Genomic DNA, 18,575 nt, shown 5'->3' with positions numbered 1-18,575 from the left:
CAAACAAGAGCGGAGAAGTGAAAACGAACATGCAATACAGCATCCTCAGCACCAGAATCACAGCAGGCATCATGCCAGGAAAGCACACTGGTGAGCCAGACCTGCCCTCTGGGAAGGGAAGCAAGGGAAGACTTTAGATAAGGTGGATTTTTCACATGGAAGTTTGAAGCATAAGTGCACATTCTTAAAGAGATAGTAGAACAAAAGGCAACGTTGCAAATTATGCAAAACAAAGGGACAAAGTATGATTGTACCTATTATTGTCCATGGAATTATTCGGTTGTTTACATAGGTCAGTTAGCCAATCCAGCCATGAGGGTTATAAACACAGTCTGTACCAGGCAAACGTAACTCTAAGCTTTAAGAATTGGGATCTTTTCTAGGAATGCATTCATATCTAAGTCCATTATCTCCAGGGGAAGATTTCTCCAAAATACTGGATATGAGAAAAGAATATATCTACCATTTACAGTCACAGATCAATGTATTCACTGATTGCTCTTTTTAATCGAAAAATCAAAATGACTTTAGTAAACAAGTGAAAAGAAATTTGACCGTTATCCAGGTAATTTGATGCATGTTAATAATACCATAAACAAAACATAATTTGATGATAATCTGGTAATTTAGCTCCACACATAACTGAGTGATCAGAGCATTCAGTGAAGTATGCTCTCTAGTTATATCCCTTTACCTATAAAAGCCCTGAGTTTATCATTCTTTACAGTTGAGTGGTATTCTATTGTATAAAAATATCACATCTTTTTTATCCATTCCTCAGTTGATGGACATTTGTGTTGTTTCCAAGATCTGACTATTACAAACTGTGCTGCTATAAACATGGGCACACATATATCACTATGGTATGATGCTTTCAATTTTTGTGGGAAAATACCTGGAGGGGACATGGCTGGGTAAAATGAGACCTCTAGACCTAGTTTCCTGAGGAATCTCCATATTGATTTACACAGTGATTGTACCAGTCTACACTCCCACTAACAATAGAGAAGAGTTCCTTTTCCTCACAGCCCCGCCAGCATTTGTTATTGGTTAATTTCTTGATATTTGCCATTCTTTCTGAAGATGATATCTCAGTACAGTTTTAATTTACATTTCTTGAATGACAAGTGGTGCTGAACATTTTTAACATATTTATTTTCCATTTGTATTTCCTCATCTGAGAAGCGTATATTCATCTCACATGCCTATTTTTGGATCGGGTTTTTAAATTTGGGAGGCTTGATTTTTTTCAACTCTTTATATTTTCTAGATAAAAGTCTTTTGTCTGAGGGACAGTTGGCAAAAATCTTTTCTCAATCTGTGGGGTTTTTTTTTCACTCTGTTGATGATTTTTTTTCCATGTGCAAAAACTTTTTAATAAGACAAGAACCCCATCATTGATTCTTTGAAGTACTTCCTGTGTAGTTCGGTATTTGTCCATGAACTCTTGTCCCACCCCAAGTCCTCTAGAGTTTCACCTAGTTTTTCAGTAAGTTTAGTGTTTCTGTCTTAATATTTATATCTTTGATCCATTTTGACTTTACTGTAATGCGTGGTGATAGGCATGGGTCTACTTTAAGTCTTCAGCATGTAGAAAACCATTTTTTCCAACACCAATTATTAAAGAAGCTGTCTTTCTTCTAGTGAACATATTTGGACCCTTTGTCAAAGATAAGGGAACTGAGTATGTTTGGAATTGTATCTTCTATTTTTTAAAGAATTTTATTTAAAGAGGAAAAAAAAGCAAAACAGAAAAAAGGGTAGAAGTAATACAGAATTTCAAAAAAAACAAAAGTAAGAAATCACTAGTTGATAGATTACATATTGTCATCTATAAGTCGCTGTTCCAGTTACAAAATTAAAGCATACAAAGTGGACATTCAAACAGTGAGACTGCAAACAGCTCTGTTCAATGATCCAACAAAAAGTAATATGGTTACTTGTCTTACACACTTAAACATACATGCAGTTGTATCCTTCCTACAATGTCTCGGGTGTTTTTATTAAAATAGCTATGTAATGCTATGTTCAATTATTATATGTCTGATGATGTGAACAACTCTCTTGAAAATAACAAGAGAACACATAGTAAATACTGTACATCACCTAATACTGCAGTTTTATATGTCTTTTTCATTTCATGTTTTTCTAAGAATTTTTTTGCCTTGTTATGATCTGTTTTTCCCTATGATATAGAAAGGATAGATATACATGTAGAGATTCACACATGGGAGAATTCCTAAATAGCTTACAGGAACAGATTGTATCTTCCATTCTGTTCCATTGATCCTCAGGTCTACTTTTTTTGTTTGTTTGTTTTTTAGTTTTGGGGTTTTTGTTTGTTTTGTTTCATTTCATTTTTGCCAATACTATGCTGATTTTATTATAACAGATTTGTAGTTTAATTTCAAGTCTAAGACTGTGATGCCTCCTGCCTTGCTTTTGTTGCCCAGGCTTGTCTTTTCTAGTCTAGGACTTTTCTGGTTCCAGATGAATTTTAGGAATGTTTTCTCTAAATCTGTGAGGTATGCTGATGGTATTTTGATCAGAAATGCATTAAATCTGTGTAACAGTTTTAGGAGTATGGCCATTTTCACAATGTTGATTCTTCTTATTTATGAGCTAGGGATATCTCCACTTCCTGAGCTCCTCTTCAATTTATTTTTTAAGGGTACAATAATTTTCAATGTATAGATCTTTTACTTCCTTTGTTAGGCTGATTCTTAAGTATTTCTTTTTTTGTTATGTTATTGTATAGGGTGTGGTTTCCCTAATTTCTCTCTCAGTGAGTTTGTTGTTTGTGTACAGGAATGCTATTGACTTTTTGAGTGTCAGCTTTGTACCCAGTGATGCTGATGAATTTACTTATTAAGTCTAGAAGTCTGTTGGTAGAGTTTTTGTGGTCTTCTATGTAGATTATATTTCATCTGCAAATAATGATAATTTAACTTCTTCCTTTCGTATCTTTATTTCTTTTATTTCTCTCTGTTGTCTAATTGCTCTGGCTAATGTTTCCAGAAATATGTTGAATAGGAGTGGTGATTGTAGACATCCTTCTCTTGTTGCTGATTAGAGTGAAAGATTTTAGTATGATGTTGGTTATTGGTTTATCATAGATGGCTTTTATCAAAAGTAAAGATTGAAGTAAAGACCATCTATTGCAGGTTTCTGTAGGGTTTTTATCATGAATGAGTGTTGGACTTTATCAACAGCTTATTCTGCATCTGTTGACATGATCATGTAATTTTTGTCGAAAACCTACATGATAGGAAAGACAGACAATAAAGAGGAATGTAAGTTTAAAAGATAATTAAGGTTTCAATAAGTACCAGGAGGGAAATACTTCCAACAATATAATGGACCACCACTCCCCTCTGAAGAATAGATACTTAGGCAACATTTGAAGTGAGATGGAGAAAATTTCTTTGCAGAGCTAACCGTGTCATTGGGTTGTCTATGACTGAAATTACTAATGATAATATAATAGAAGTAAGAATGAATTTTGGAGCTAGACACACAGAATCTGGTTTGGCCACCATGAATAAATTACTTCTCATTTTGGGGCAATGCATCCAGAATTGACTATAATAATTCCCACCTAACTGAGCCTTTCATGAAATTAAAGGAAGAAAATATAATAATCCAGATGTATGTTTTGTTACATCCAGCAGCACCAGAACATGGGCATTATTATCATCTCCATTATGCTGAGAATTCTACATGTACAGAGAAATAGAAATGGGCTTAAATTTGACAGCAGATCTCATACCTTTTGAATACTCTGGTTGCTGCCCCCCAATATTAATATCAAGCAAGTCAGGGCTTCTTCCCTTTATTTGAAACAAATATAGCTTTAAGACACAAAAATCCTCCCTAATTTTACACTAAGAAAATCATGAAAACAAAGAATTAATTAAAGAAATCACTATGAAAGTCATTAAAATTTTTTAACATTAATGTTCTATAACTATATCATAGCCACCAAACAACAGTTGTAAAATAGCAATACATGACATAGGAAAGTGTTTATTAAGTATAAAGTGAAAAGCAAGTTTCATGCATTCAGTGGGACTGATTTTGTAAAAAAAATAGAATAAAATAAAATAATAATATATTCCATGCGGATGTTTTTCTTTTTGTACTAAGGATTGAAGGTTTTTTAACCTTTGCACCAAGCTACCATCCACAGCCCTTCACTTATTCTATTTTTTAATTTTATTTTGAAAGTGTTAAAATACAACAGAACAAGACAAAATAAAGCCAACTAAGATCATACAGTGAAATTGGTACAAAACTTCACAGCAGGTTACTGGGATAACAGTAATAGGTATCACAGTAAATTTTGTTATCTTTATAATAGTTGTTCTTTCAATCACGTATATCAAAATGAGGAAATACAGAACATTATAGAACTTATCAAAACAGAATATTGAATAGAGCAGTACCATTAATCAGAATAGAGCAAAACAGTAATAAGAATATTTGCCTTCAAAGAGATGGTAGAAGGAAGTCCCCTTTATTTGCTATGGTCAACCTCCCAGGAGATGCTCAGATTTCTGGTTCCCATTTGCTAACGGGGGGGACAGGTGAAGCGGGGTAGGGGAAGTGGGATCTTTGACTGTAGGCCATGCATCAGTAGGTCCACTATTGCTTAGCAGGGAGGCAGGCTGGTTGTTTGGTTTCACAGAGTCCTAAGTTCCAACCTAGCACGGATCTCAGGAGCTGTTGCTGGTTCTCCCCCTGGAAGGGCCGCAGTCTGCCACACCACCACCGTTTACCAGGGAGGGGAGGTGCTTGCTTGGCTTCCCAAGGTCTTGAGTTCCAACCTGGCACAGATCTGAGGAGCTGCTGCTGGTTCTCCCCCTGGAAGGGCCGCAGTCTACTTATTCTATTTTTTAAAGGCATAGTTTCAATAAATTGTTCAGTCTGAGATCAAATTTGTGATCCACCTGCTTCAGCCTTTCGGAGCAGTGGGATTACAGGTGTGCACCACCATGAAGAGTTTCTTTGTGCTTTTCTATGGTTTTCAAAATTTCTTAATGAACTTATGTCCTTTCAACACAACAGAAACAACTGAAATGGAAGTTATGAAAACACCTTTCATTAGGATGGCCTGTTTGTCTTTGTTTATTCAGACAATATTTTTCAGAAGTTTAATAACCACTGTGGACAGAGTTGGCTTCTATCCAGAGGTGTGTGCACTCCCGCCTGGCTGCGCTCAGAGCCCCACCTGGGCCCCCAGGTTTCCTCCACCAATTCCCCCATACCTGGGTCTCAGGCAGCAAAGGACAGACAGAATGTGGGTTTCTCTGATGCCAGAAGAGTCATCTGGTTCCTTGCTGTGAGACAATTAAAACACTGATCTCTAATGTGGAACAGAGGTAAAAAGTATTGTTGGAATGAGACACTTTAACAACCATCCCTCCACAGTGAGAAAATCAGACCCCATCTCCTCCGAATTTAACTGGAAATCTCATCAGCATTCTTCTGTGACTCCAACTACAAATGTTCCCCTTATGGAAAGGCAGTTCTAACCTATAAAACAGATCAATTAGAGGAAGCATTTCTGCATCACACACAAAAGGATGCTTTGCTCTATAAAAACATCACCTTCAAGGTGTTTGAATGCTGGACCCCGGTGAACCACTCTTGCTTTTGTACAGGTCGTTAACCAAGCAGCTGAAATGGCCTGGCTCCTGCGGCCACCGTGAGTGAGAGATGGATTAAATGTGGAAGTGGGTTTCCTGCTCTGGGTCTGAGAAGGAACTGCTAGGGAGCGCACAAGTCACAGGAGGATTAGAAACAGAGTAATGTCAGCAGTGAGCATACTTCTGAGGAAGAGGGGATAGTGCAGGGCACAGGGAGGAAGACAAGAGAGGACCAGGCAGTGCTCCCAGAGAGCCCCTGCCACATCCCGAGGCAGACCCTGCTTCGTGTTTGCTCTGCTGCTGTAGCCGTGAGACCTGAGCGCTTGCTTTGCAGATGCCACAGAAGGAGGCCAGGGCAAAGCTGTCATCATCACGGGGACCTTTGCCCTCTACTGTTGTTGACAAGCTCTGATCTCCCCATCTCCATCCTGGGGATTGAACCCAGGAAGTCTCCACCACTGGGCCACACTTCAGCCCATTTTATTTTTTATTTTGAGACAGAGTTTCACTGAGGCAACCAGGCAGGCTGGCTCAGAATTTGCAATCCTCCTGCCTCAGTGTCCAAAGTAGCTGGGATCACTGCTGTGTGCCATGACACCCTTGATTTTTGTAGAACTTTTGTGGGTGGGTGAGCATAAGGAATATTAGAGATAATAATAATAAGGGGCAAAGAGTGTGGCTCAGTGGTAGCACATTTGCCTAGCATACATAGGCCCTGGGTTTGATCTGCTTCACCAGAGAGGAGAGAGAAAGAGAGAGACAGAGAGAGAGAGAGAGACTCTCAATTTAATTTCTCTTTTTCCCTCAAAATTTTGTGCAACTTTCTCCTCAACAGATCATAGGTCTGTGTCTCTCAGTCTATTATCTTCCCTGAGGAGCAGGCTGGTTTCAGGTGTTACTATCCAACATTGCTTTTCTGTTTCACTAAATGAAAAATTTAATTTTCCTGGCAGCTATTGATCTGGTGTCAGTTCTTCATTCTGCAGGCAATGATTTATGGCCAGATTGCATGATGTGCATTGATCTAGGGCTTTTATACTTCTTTTATAGCATTTGGTTTTCTACTAACCTAAGAATCAGAGCTAGTGGGATTCTCTTTCTGACCAGCAGAGCATCATTTTTATTTTTAGAGGTACATACAGGGGTTAACCTTAACCCCCACCCCCGTGAGTTTCAACCTGCACCTCGGACTGTGCATTATCAGCTCCAAATCTAAGTTTCCTACCTTAACCACTAGAAGATAAGGATCCTCTCCATGCTGATTACATGGCAGCCTCTCCTATTCTAGAAGCATCCTCTAAAAGTCGTTGAACCTGTTGACCAATTAGTACCTAGAAGAGCTAAATAGCCATTACATCTCTGAACTCAGTCCTTTCTCAGAGGCACAGTCACATATGCATGGGTGACTCACACAATTGTATCCACAAGGTTTCCCCATTCAGTAACAGGACTTCATTTTCAGGCTGACTGATCTTAGGAGGCAAATCAGATAGCAGTCCTATGCGAACATGAATCAGAAGTTAAACCGAGACTCCTGTAGAGCAGAAATAAATGAGAATTTGGCAATTTCTTCCCTCAAAACACTTTAGGCTGAAGTCTGTTCTCTGCTTTGAATGAGGCAGGGTTTGACAAATTCAACTACTTCATTTTTAAAATTCTTAAACTGATGAAGAGCTCAGAAAATTATTTTAAATCCCTATATTGCCCATAGATACTGAGTCTGCTGTTCATTAATTTATTTGAGAATGTTGGTGTAGGTATTCTATTGACAAATTTCTTTAACAAATTTCTTTAAACAGTTTAAGACTTCTCTATTTTAAAAACTTTTTTTCAATTTCTAAAAGCCTTTTTCTGGTAAATCTTAAATCTTTGAGAGCTCTGCAATTCTCATATTTCTTCCCTATCTTGCCAACTGACAAATATTCCTATGAAGAGGTCTGGAGTTGGAAGTGATTTTACCTTTTGAATGCTAAAATGTTTGCATATATTATCTATCTTAAAAATGTAAGTAAGCCTGGACATCATGCTGACCATTTAGAAGACTGTCCCTTATTCTGCCTCTATTCCCCTCTCACTTTTGGATGAGAATTACTAAGGTCGTTTAGCTTTGCCTTTTTTACTTTCATAATCTCCTTATCTGGCAAATTTAAAAGTTAGTAATCCTTTGCCATCCTTCCTCACCCTTTACTATTTGCTGTTGATCCTCTCATCTAGGCTTAAAGTTTCAACCCATAGTATTGAGGCCTTTTGTTTTAAGTTGCTTCAACTCCTTTTTGGAATTAGGCAACATATAAATATGCAAATGCATACATAGAGCAACTTACACTACATACATATGCAAGGTACAACACCAAAGCATAGTCCCAAAAGACGCCTAGAAACTGCCTGTTTCCCATTCTCCCCATGATGAATGAGGAGGTCGAAGCTGAGGAGACCTTGTACCACACTCTATTAATGGTGGACTTAGACCCAGAACCCAGGTCTCCATGATTCCTAGTCCATTGTTCTTTCCATTTCCACTAACATGAAAATATATTTAAATCTACCAGAAATATTTGACTTATGAATATATGATGGCAAACCACCTGAAAAAAACCTAACAACTGCAAAAGTAAATGGTATCTCCAAGAACTAATTTTCATCTTTATGGAAAATGAAATGAGCCCAGTTATATTGTTTTTCTTTAGCAGTGTTGTTTGTACTCAGCAACTTGTATTATTTTGAGGAAAAGGTGTTTCAGCTCGTTAGTTTCTGCTCTATTTCCTTCCTCCCCATAGCCATAAACTAAAATTAAAAACTGCCAACCTAGTCCTGAAAGATCCAGTACCCTGTGTTCTTTCAGTTTCTATTTTACTCCCTATAGCACCAAACCACTTCTAGATCCTGAACATTCTCTGAGGGTGCACTTGCTGCCCCTCTCTGCCTAGAATATCCCTCTGCCACCAAAACCACCCTCTCCCCAATGACCTTCCACATGGACTCAAAATGCCTGCATGGTCTCACAGGTGCCATCAGCCTTTATGTTCCTTTATGTTCCCATTAACACTTTGGAAATGCCTCTTGGGGCATTTACTATTTGCTGTTGATCCTCTCATCTAGGCTTAAAGTTTCAACCCATAGTGTTGAGGCCTTTTATTTTAAGTTGCTTCAACTTTTATCACTGTTATGTGAAACTTTATCACATTTATCTCCCCAATAAAACTGACCTCAAGAATGGTATATAAATGCTGTCCCAGGCCAGGGATTTAGCATAATTACCTGCCTGGCAAGCGTGAGGTCATGAGTTCGATCCCTGGTATAAAGAAAGAAAGAAAGAAAGAAAGAAAAGGGAAGAAGGAAGGGAGGAATGAGGGAAGGGAAGGGGAGGGAAGGGAAGGGGAGGGAAGGGAAAGGAAGGGAGAAGGAAGAGAGTGAGATGCTCTCCCAATTGTCTATCTAGCATAGTGCTCAGTACACAGTAACAGATCAGTAAATGTTCTCAGAAAGAAGAGAAAGAGGACTGAGGAAAGATCATCATTTGGAATGCAAACAGGAAAAAAATATCCAAAAAACTAAATTCTCCTGCATGTATCTCTTTGGGTAAAGAAAAAAGTATCTCCCTTGTGGTTAGTGGCCCAGAAATAGTTACTTTAAAAGAACCTCTACAAAAAGTATATCCTGGGCTTTGGGTCAGACAGCAAGTGGGCACTCTTCGCTGCTGTGTTTCTCACTTTTATATCGCAGCACATGCCAGGGAGACACTGCTTGGTGGAGTGGCCTCTTTACCCTGCGCACGCGCAGAGCAGCATGCCTGTTAGCCTGCTGTGCTTACCTAATGGTCATTAAACACAAAACTAGACTCGAATGATGGCTTACCAGCCCTCAGTGTTGCCACTAATTCATTTTACCCCACAGTCTCTGATGCGTTCAACTTTGCTTAATACACCAGTTTCTTCAGTGGGGAAAGGACAAAAGGAAAAATAGAGGTCTGACAACTGACTTTTTTGGAGGGATAGAAAAAGGAGCTCTACTCAGCTACACCCCACAGCCCTTGCTGTTTTTTATCTTGCAGCAGGATCTCACTAAGCTGACAGGCTGGTCTTGACCTTGCAATCCTTCCTGCCCCAGCTTCCCAAATAGTTGGGTTCAGGTGTGCACCACGACAGTCGACTTTTATATCCTCAGTGTCTTCCTGTCGTGATTGTGGCAAGTTTCATTTTCCGAGGCTGTGTTTCAAGTTGCCCCTTTTGCTATTCATTTTCCTCCCAACACCTGTCACCCACATACCTCTCCTGATTCTTGCAGAGTAAATCCATGAGCAAAAGCAAACATCACACTGAATTCACACTTCTCTGGGCCCTGCTGACAGAAATGCCTGCCCTTTCCACCCATTTAACCTGACAGTAAAAATAAGAGAGTTACAGCTGCTCACAGGCAAACTCCAATTTCAGATCAGAAGGTTGCAAATGTAGAAGTTCAAGGGCCAAGCAAGGGAAATTTATTCCTAATTCTTTGACTCGGGTTTTAACACCTTATCTGTGTAAGTTTTCCCTCTTCCGATCTCATAGTGAATTATTCTGCTTTGATGGCCGAAATAATACATTTCAGTAAGAATGGACTGGAACCTTCAAACTCTCTACAAAGGATGAAGTGTGTCAATTGGTGTGGTACCCTAATTTCCTGTTTCTCTACAAGGCTCTTTAAACTTCACTTACAATATAGAAAATAAATTAAAAGAGAAATTCCCTGTCAGAGAACTAATTCTGAAAATTAAAATATTACTGTTTGATTCTTGTTTCAACCTCTCATTTGCCTCTCATCCTAATGAATTTAGTAAACTAATTTCCTTTATGCATTTCACTCAATCACATCATGACACATTGCTTTGCTAATGCTTCAGGACAGTAATGCAGAGAAGCATGTGTGTGAGTCACATGGTTAGCACAGCAACATAAAAGGCTAATGTCTAGAGCTGTCAGTGGCTCTCACACACCAGAAAACCACATCCTTTGGAGTGGGTGCTAGCTGGGCAGCCAGTGCCCAGGAGCTGCTCCAAGCTGTCCCAGTCCCTTCCTACCATTGACTGCCATATCTGGATTCTCAGAGATGGTCAGCAAAACCATTAGTTTTCCTTCCCACCCACTTCTGCTTAAGAAACGGCAGGTCACCACCATTCTAGTCTCCCCCTCCTCCTACTAAACTGCAGTGAGAAAAAAAGTGTAAATCTAGAAATCTCTATTTTAAAGCTGTTTCTTTTTTATATTTAAACCCCTTATCACACAACTGAGCATGTAATTTTTTTCTTACGCTTGCTTGAGTTTTATTTGAATGCCCCACAAATCCTGGCTCAGGGTAGGAATTGAGGTGGGGGTGGACTTGTGACTGAGAGTTGTAGAATTATCTGAACTCAGCCATCCAGAGATTGCTGGCCTGGAAACAGCACTATGACGGGGGAAATGTGACTTTAGATATCATAGGTCCCACTTGAAGATTTATAGAACCCATCCATGAGCTAGCTATAGAAGATCTGCAACCCTAGGGCCAAACGTAGCAAAAAAAAAAGCAACATCTTAAAGCAGCAATTGCTAGTTTTTGTAGAAAAGAGACAATATATAGTAAAATCTAAGATCTAGACTTTCAGAGGTAGAGGACTGATTGTAATCTTCCTGCTGTTACTCAGTTATAAGGACCAGCATGCGTTTGCGATGAGAAAAGGAAAAAATAAAGCATCATTTAACCCCAGATACGTCCAGAAAGAACATTTACAAGTCATTATATCACTCTGTCACCAAAGTGAACAGATGAGTCTTGGGTGTCTCTACAAAGATCTGAAATAAAATTGATAAGGTTTATTACTGTGAGCAAAAGGGACATTTATTTTTCCCCTTTTTCTCTCTCTCAGACTCATAGGTAGGTGAGACTGATAGTGCCAGGTTTGAAATATAAGTAAGTTGGAGAGCTGGAAAACCAAAATAGGCAAAACACCAATCTATCCTCCAGTCTCCCCTCCACTTTGGTGGTGAAGACCTAGAACTCATCTTGCTTCTTATCATCAAACATCTGTTCTGGGAGTCCTAGAGGTGCAGCTCTGCCCCATCATGTGTGGACAGCATTGGATACCTTGCATCCTAATGTGGCCACAAGGACTGATCCATACTTGAACGTCTCTCCTGTGACTAAATGATAACAACCTGACCCTCCCTCTTCCTCCTAGACTCTGTCCATTGCCTCCCCATCCCACACCACCACCTGCCCCTGAGCTCTGCACCCTCTGGACTACAGGAGCTGGATCACCTTGGTCATAGCTGGCCAGTGCTCCCTGGAACACCAGCTCTCCACCAAGGTGTGGCATGTGTGTATCTTTCAAGATCAACGTGCTAGTCTGTCCTGGTTGCTACGTGAGCACTGGAGTCACAATACTGACTTGAGCAGCCTCTCTAATGCAAAAGACAGCAAATCCAAAGATTGTTATGACCAAAGAATGGGTCCGAAGCCAATGGCCTCCATTCACCTTTGTCACAGGAAAGTGTCCTTCATTTCTTGCATGCATCCTTGTGGGTTGGCTCAGCTCTCATTAACCAACTCAGTTAACTGTTAAAATGGGCAATTCCTTTCTAAATCACGAAACTGAGGATTGCCCAATGATTATAATAGTTCTAAGCTCACTACCGGCCAAACCTCCAGGGCTTGGTGGAATTTATGGAAGATTGCCTGAAAAATACACAGATGAGCCGCTCTGCTTTACCGATCTGCAAACAGTTGAACTCTCCCGAGACTCCCAAGGCCCACCCACTGTGGCCTGAAGGTCTCCATCAATCCTCTCAGTTTATGGGTCTTGTGGGACTCTAGAGCTCCCCGGGACAGTTTGCCCTGGACAGTCTAAGTGAGCAGAAGAGTAAACTAGTACTTTCTTCTGTATTCATTTGCATCACTTTCTTCCGGACCCTTGCTGACTTTGGCTTCTTCTCAGTCAGTTCTAAAGTTATAGCTTTGCTTTGTCACCAGACTGAACTCCCTACCTCCCCCCACCTAACTTGGCTGTGCTGTAAGCTCTTGCATGGCTTAGCCTCTGAGCACCTCCCCAGGCCCATCTGAGCCTTGCCACCTTCTTTCTCCCTTGCACCCAGCAGCAGCCACACTGGATGTTTAATTTCTCACATTCACTTATTTGCAGTTGCCTCCTCCCCTTTAATGCATGAGGATCCTGAAAAATGCCTGGGCATGTGTACACATGTGCACACACACACACACACACACACACACACACACGTGCATGTCTTTCTCTGGGTTTGCTCCAGTTTCCGGAGTCTCTTCTTCCAGCACATCTCCCCCAGCTGTCTCTCTGTCCCTGCTGACTGTGTGGTCACAGAGCGCATGATTAAATCGCTCATTCCAAAGAAATGAATTTCATTTACTCAGAGATGCTCTGAAAAATGGCCTCATGAAACCTACTGTTGTGTGGGAGACCAGATAGGAACATTAAGGCCTAATTGGCCTCTTCTGCGAGCACTAGAGAACAGCAGTGTGAGTGCTGCTGACAAGCTTCAGGGAAAACCAACACAGCTGAGATCCTGCTGCTGCTTACTTAGGTATTTACCATGGATGGTGGGAGACAGACCAGTGCTCTTTTACTCTCATTGCGTGTGACCTCATCTGAGGGAGGAAAGCCAAGGTGTGTTGGTCCCTCCATGCTCTTTGTTGAAGGGAGACAACTGCCTGCCCCACCCCAACATTGTAAATTAACTGTTTCATCTTCCTTGCCCCTTGGTCAGGTACAAGCTCGCAAGTTGACCCCCCTATAGCTGTGTACTCTGTAAGGATACTGTTGGGGTCACTGCTCACCATTTTTCTAGAGTTCTTTTTGAGGACTTGCGGTAGGCATGCCCCTCAGTTTCCTAATATAGCCATGGTTGTACTTACATTGCGAACCAGACTGTTACCTTAGCTACCTTTTCAGTTATAAAAGAAGTATGTAACCTATGTCACACTGGCCATAAAAACCTGAAAGCTGTTTATGGGATGAACTTTATGAACGTGTCTTATTTCTGTGTTTCGTCTTTCATATGACTTTGGAGTTATGTGAACTTACTGTATGCTTTAGTTGCAAAGCTATAAGTGAATTTAAATTTTTGAGGTAGAATAAAGCCAGTTATAACTAATCAAATAAATAAATGAAATGACAAAAGAAGTGGCAAGTTGTACTGAGAAAAGTAGCATCTAATTGGTGAAAGAAAGTCAGTACTCTTAATTTGCAAGCCACTGAAACCCCCAACTGGCTTCAACAACAACAAAATTTTAATTTAACCTGGAAAGTTCAGTAGTAGTTTGCTTTTAAAAAATCATGGTAGGGTTTGATCCAGGGGCTCAAATCATGTATTGGGTCCTAGTGGCTCTCCATCTGCCACTTCTTTCTTTCTTATGCATCTTTGTGCTCAGGCTTCACAGGGTGGCAGAAGGGCTGCTGCAGTATATACTGTTATAGGTTCTTTCTTTCTTTCTTTCTTTCTTTCTTTTTCTTTTTGCAAAGATCATATACCATGATCGAGCTGGCTTCATTCCAGGGTTGCAAAGACAGTTCAACTTAAAGACCTTTGTATTATTTATAGTAAAACAAGAGAACATCTCTTGCCTCAGTGTAAAACCATAAACAGATAGTGGTTCACGGCTGCACTCCCAGCAAAGGGGTGACTGGTACATAAATAAAAAATAAATTTTAATAAATAAAAATAAACATTTGTTTAACTGTTGTAGAATTCCTGAAAGCTCCCACATAAATCCCTATATCCTATCTCAGACAAATGCCCATCTCTGAACTAATCTTTTGATGGGGGACATCCAGCGCCCTAATTACTCAAGTCTGAGTCGTACCATCCTAACCCCAAACCAAGGATGAGTTTCCAACTGAACTATGTGTACCACCAGATAATAGGGAAGGAGGATCCCTGAAGGAAATCTGGGGCATTGCCAAGGAGAAACATCCTGGGCTGACAGAACAACAAATATGCTCTCGCTGGACTACAGACCAGAGGCTGCTTGAGTTGAATGTTAAAGGGCGAGCAGGAATTAGCTAATAAAGAGGGCAGTTATCAGTAGGGAGCTTTCGAGGTATGTTCAAAGCACAGAAGCATAAAATAGCTTCATGCTGTTGAAGAACTGTAAATAGTGTAATTCAGTCAGAGCAAACAAAGGTGGGGAGCATAGGAAAATCAGCTACAGAGGTAGGCAGAATGCAAACATGAAGGACCTTTGAAACTAATCCAAAAAGCTACACTTTGTCCTGAAAGCTAAGCCCTGGTTGATGGATACAGGGTCTGGACTGATTGACTCTATAAATGCTGGATGAACCCGAGGTTACAGGTCAAGGAAAAGAGTTCCAGATATAGAAGACTGATGAAACAGGGAACAGGGACCAAGAAGACCCTAGCAGTCAAGCAAACCTGGGAACCAAACAGCTACTCTCTAAGACACTAAGGTGCCCAGGTTGAGCTCAAACTTGCCCTCTTCCTGCCTCACTCCATAGTGCTTGGATTATAGGCACACACCACCATTTCTGGCTCAAATTTCCCCTTTTTATGAAGACGATGGTCACAGAGCATTGAGGCACAGCACATTGACCTCTGTTTAATTTGATCATTTCTGTGAAGACCCTATCTCAAAATAAGATTACAGGCTGAGGTACTCGACATAAGGATTTCAACACATGAAAATTTGGAAGACACAATTCAACACACAGGGTTTAAACACAGAGTAGACATTCCCTAAGTGAACTGACTTATTGATAAAAGATATGGTAATATGTTTATTTGGAAAGATGAAGATGAGTCTTTGATTAAACTAAAAGGAGTTCTTTTTCTGATCTATAGGATATTGTAGAGACCAGTGTAGAGAAGGCTGCTTGTGAGAAGATGCTGTATAAAATGGCATTCTCTGACCTTTCCACCACGGAGCCTTTCCTGCCCTCCAGGCACTCAGTTATCCCACCAACGGTTTTCAGATTTGGAGTTCAGTATCCTCATTTGCAAACAAGAAAGTGAGCATCAGCCAGGCTAACTCTCTTTGGAGAGTCCACTCAGTGAAGGTGGGGCTAAGATTTGCAATCGGACTACTCAGCCCTCTTGACCCATGTGCATTGCCCAAGGAACTTTGTGGCAATCCAGACTGAAGATCTGGTGTTCAGATTTGCGTGGGGTCCAAAAGACGCCAGCACACTGTCCAACGAGGCAAGCTGCTTCTTAAGGGAAAAACCATACCATCTCACATGCCTGACATGCTTGCTTAAGACAATGGATGCTTAGTAAGGAAATCTTGTGAAGCCAGCACAGAGCTGTGAGTCCTATGATAGCTGACTCCCTGGTCCCTACTACCCAGTAGCAGTTCCCCAGTTAATGGCGCATGGGGTGCTCCCCTGGTACAGGCTGTGTAAATATCCTTTCCGTGAGTTTCCAGGACTTCTCATGAAGCTGAGTCTGTGAGAGTTAAAATATTGCCATCCTCCTCCATTCTAGTCCATCACATCACTGTTTGTTGGGGAACAGTTGTTAGGAAACATTTGGAAGTTTTGAGTGAGAAAATACACAGGCACCCAAAGATGCTAATAAACAGAGTAGACTCTCTGCCCTTAAAAGTACAATCTTCATTACCTCTGTGAGTGGTATAAATCATTTTGTCTGTTTTCTTAGGCAGTTCTGGAGGTCGGGGAGAAGCCACAAGTTTATAGTTTAACAGAGGTATCTGTGTTCCTGGCGAGATAAACAGACACAATTTAAAAGGCGGACTCCCAATAAAATGCAGAAGAACAGGACAGCCCAGGTTGCTCCTCCCCAGATTCCCATCAGCTGCAAACACTGCTAGCAAAGCAGGTTATTTCAAAACAGCAGCCCGTTTCCTGAGCAATCTGTCCAGCCTGGGTATCTAGAGTGAGGAAGTTTGAGTCAGTCTTGGAATTATACAGCACAGAGCCCAGGCTGAGCGTTGCTTGACTTTGCACCATTTTCCCTGCACTCGTCTTTAGATATTGCTGCCATCCTCACATCTTTTTTCATTTTTGCTGAATTCGCCTCGCCTTTATTCCCTGGGAAAATTGATGAGACTTACTGCTATAAAAACTTTTAAAAATGAGAGTCTTAATTTTTGTTCAAGGGATAAAAATGGCATCGATCAGCACTATCCTACATCCACACACACACGTGTAGACACACAGGTACACACCCTAGCCCTCGAGGTACCTAGAAGGGCTGGGGGCGGAAGGGATGGAAAGGTCAGTCGGGCTCGCGCCTGGCAGACACCTGTCACGTTGAGTTACAAGCCGCCCCCTCCCCCGGGGGCGCAAAAGCACCCACGGGTGCGAGACTCCACAGCCTGGGCGGGCAGGGGGCTTCCGAGGTCTAAGGGGACGCACACATCAAGGCGGAACTTTCCAACTGGCTGGGTCTTGGCTCAAAGTGGGCGACGGCGCCCAGACCCGGCCCCGCGAATGGGCAGAAGGAAAACACGGAGAGCCGTCTGGCCCGGGTGGACGGATAGCTCTGGAACCAACGCTCTGGACTCGGCATTCAGTGCGCCGGGCAAACTCAGGTCGGGGTGGGACACAGGGTGGGCTGAGGGTCCCCTTGCATTCTGGGTTTTCTTTTGAGATAAGGAGTGCTTTTGCGGGGTGGCGAAGAGGCTGAACTGGGGACTCGTTGCTTGGAAGTACCACTCCTTGGTCCCCGAGCAGAGATCCGACCACCAGTGCACCGCGCGAGGCTGGCTCGAGTCCACGTGGGTCCCCGCGGGGCGGGGCGGGGCAGAGCGCGCCGGAAGGGTCGCCAGAGGTTAATTAAGCGGCCCCTCCACACCCACACCAAAGGCAAAGGGACCCTCTTGGGCAGCCCTGGACTGTTTGATCAGAGGAAATTGAGTTTGTCTTTGCCCCCTTAGCCCTTCCTCTCTTTCATCCATCAAGATTGTTGGTTTAGGGGGAGAAATAGGGGGAGCATAAAATCGTGGGCAGGCGGAGACACGAGGTGCCCTGGAGACCCAGGCCGCGCCTAGGTGGCAGCAGCCCGCGCCCGGAGCCTTCCAGGCCACGCCGCAAGGCGCCTTGGACGCGCAGAGGACCCGGTCCGCGACGGTGTCCGCTCCGCGTTTTCGCTCGCGCCCTGCCGCGGCGGCGAGGGCGGAGTGCGCGGGGCTGGAGCCTAGCGCCCCACTCCGTCTGCAGCCCGCGCCGCCCGGCTGCGCGCCCCGGACTGCGAGCGCCGCGCCGCCAGCCCGCACCGCCGCCTCGGGGGCGCCCTGCTCCGCGGCCGCGCAGCCTCGCCCGCCACCGTCGCAGCCCGCTGCCTGCGAGGACCGCGCAGCCGAGTTCGCGCCCCGGCCGGTGAGTGGAGCGGGCGCCGCGGAGAGGGCTGGGGACGCTTGGGGCTGGGGCCCTCGCTGTCACCGAGGGGCTGTGACACCCGCCCAGGGGCGGCGCAGCAGGAAGAGGGAGACGGGCTGGAGCTGTGGCGGCGGTGCGGAGCCTGGACGCAGGCGCGGGGCTGCAGCATCAGGCTCCCGCCGCAGCGCGCCCTGCGCCCTGACTCCCGATGTGGACGCCTCGGGCCGAGCCCGGCGCTGCGGCGCGGAGGCCAGGGCGCGTCGCGGGTCCTGGCCGCCGAGGGTAGCCTGTCACCGCCGGGCGTGCGGAGGAAGGGTTCGAGCCCCGGCCCGTCGCTTTTGGGCATCGGTGCAGCAGATGCCCTCCGCCTCAGCTAGCTGGCTAGGGTGTTTTGGAAAAGCTTCAAGTACGAGGGGAGGAAAGGGAGGGGAACGTCTTCCTCCCTTCAGGCAAAAGAAAAGTTGGAGGAACCGGGCATGTTAATAATTAGCCGGAGCGAGACTCAAGATGCAACGGAAAGCTGTTAAATTTTTATTGCCCTCTAACAAAAACAAATGGCATCGCCGGTGACTATTGGCAGTGCCGTG

The 18,575-nt window shown here is 43.1% G+C and overlaps 1 protein-coding gene across 2 annotated transcripts in view; it reads left to right on the top strand.

Annotated features, from left to right (window-relative positions):
• Positions 1 to 17,830: 17,830 nt before the first annotated feature.
• Prickle1 (prickle planar cell polarity protein 1) overlaps positions 17,831 to 18,575 on the top strand; it is a 95,983-nt gene continuing 95,238 nt past the window's right edge. The window contains exon 1 of one of the 2 annotated variants that reach the window (XM_005006512.3): positions 17,831 to 17,988. The gene's annotated coding sequence lies outside the window, so the exon portion shown is untranslated. The remainder of the gene's footprint in view (positions 17,989 to 18,575) is intronic. The other variant, XM_003475855.5, reaches the window with a different exon arrangement.

This window comes from Cavia porcellus, unplaced genomic scaffold, assembly GCF_034190915.1.
Source record: "Cavia porcellus strain 051 isolate PalLab524CR breed Dunkin Hartley unplaced genomic scaffold, mCavPor4.1 scaffold_8, whole genome shotgun sequence".
Classification (NCBI taxonomy): domain Eukaryota; kingdom Metazoa; phylum Chordata; class Mammalia; order Rodentia; family Caviidae; genus Cavia; species Cavia porcellus.
The sequence above is the reverse complement of the archived record's forward strand: the minus strand, read 5'-3'. Positions and strand labels throughout refer to the sequence as shown.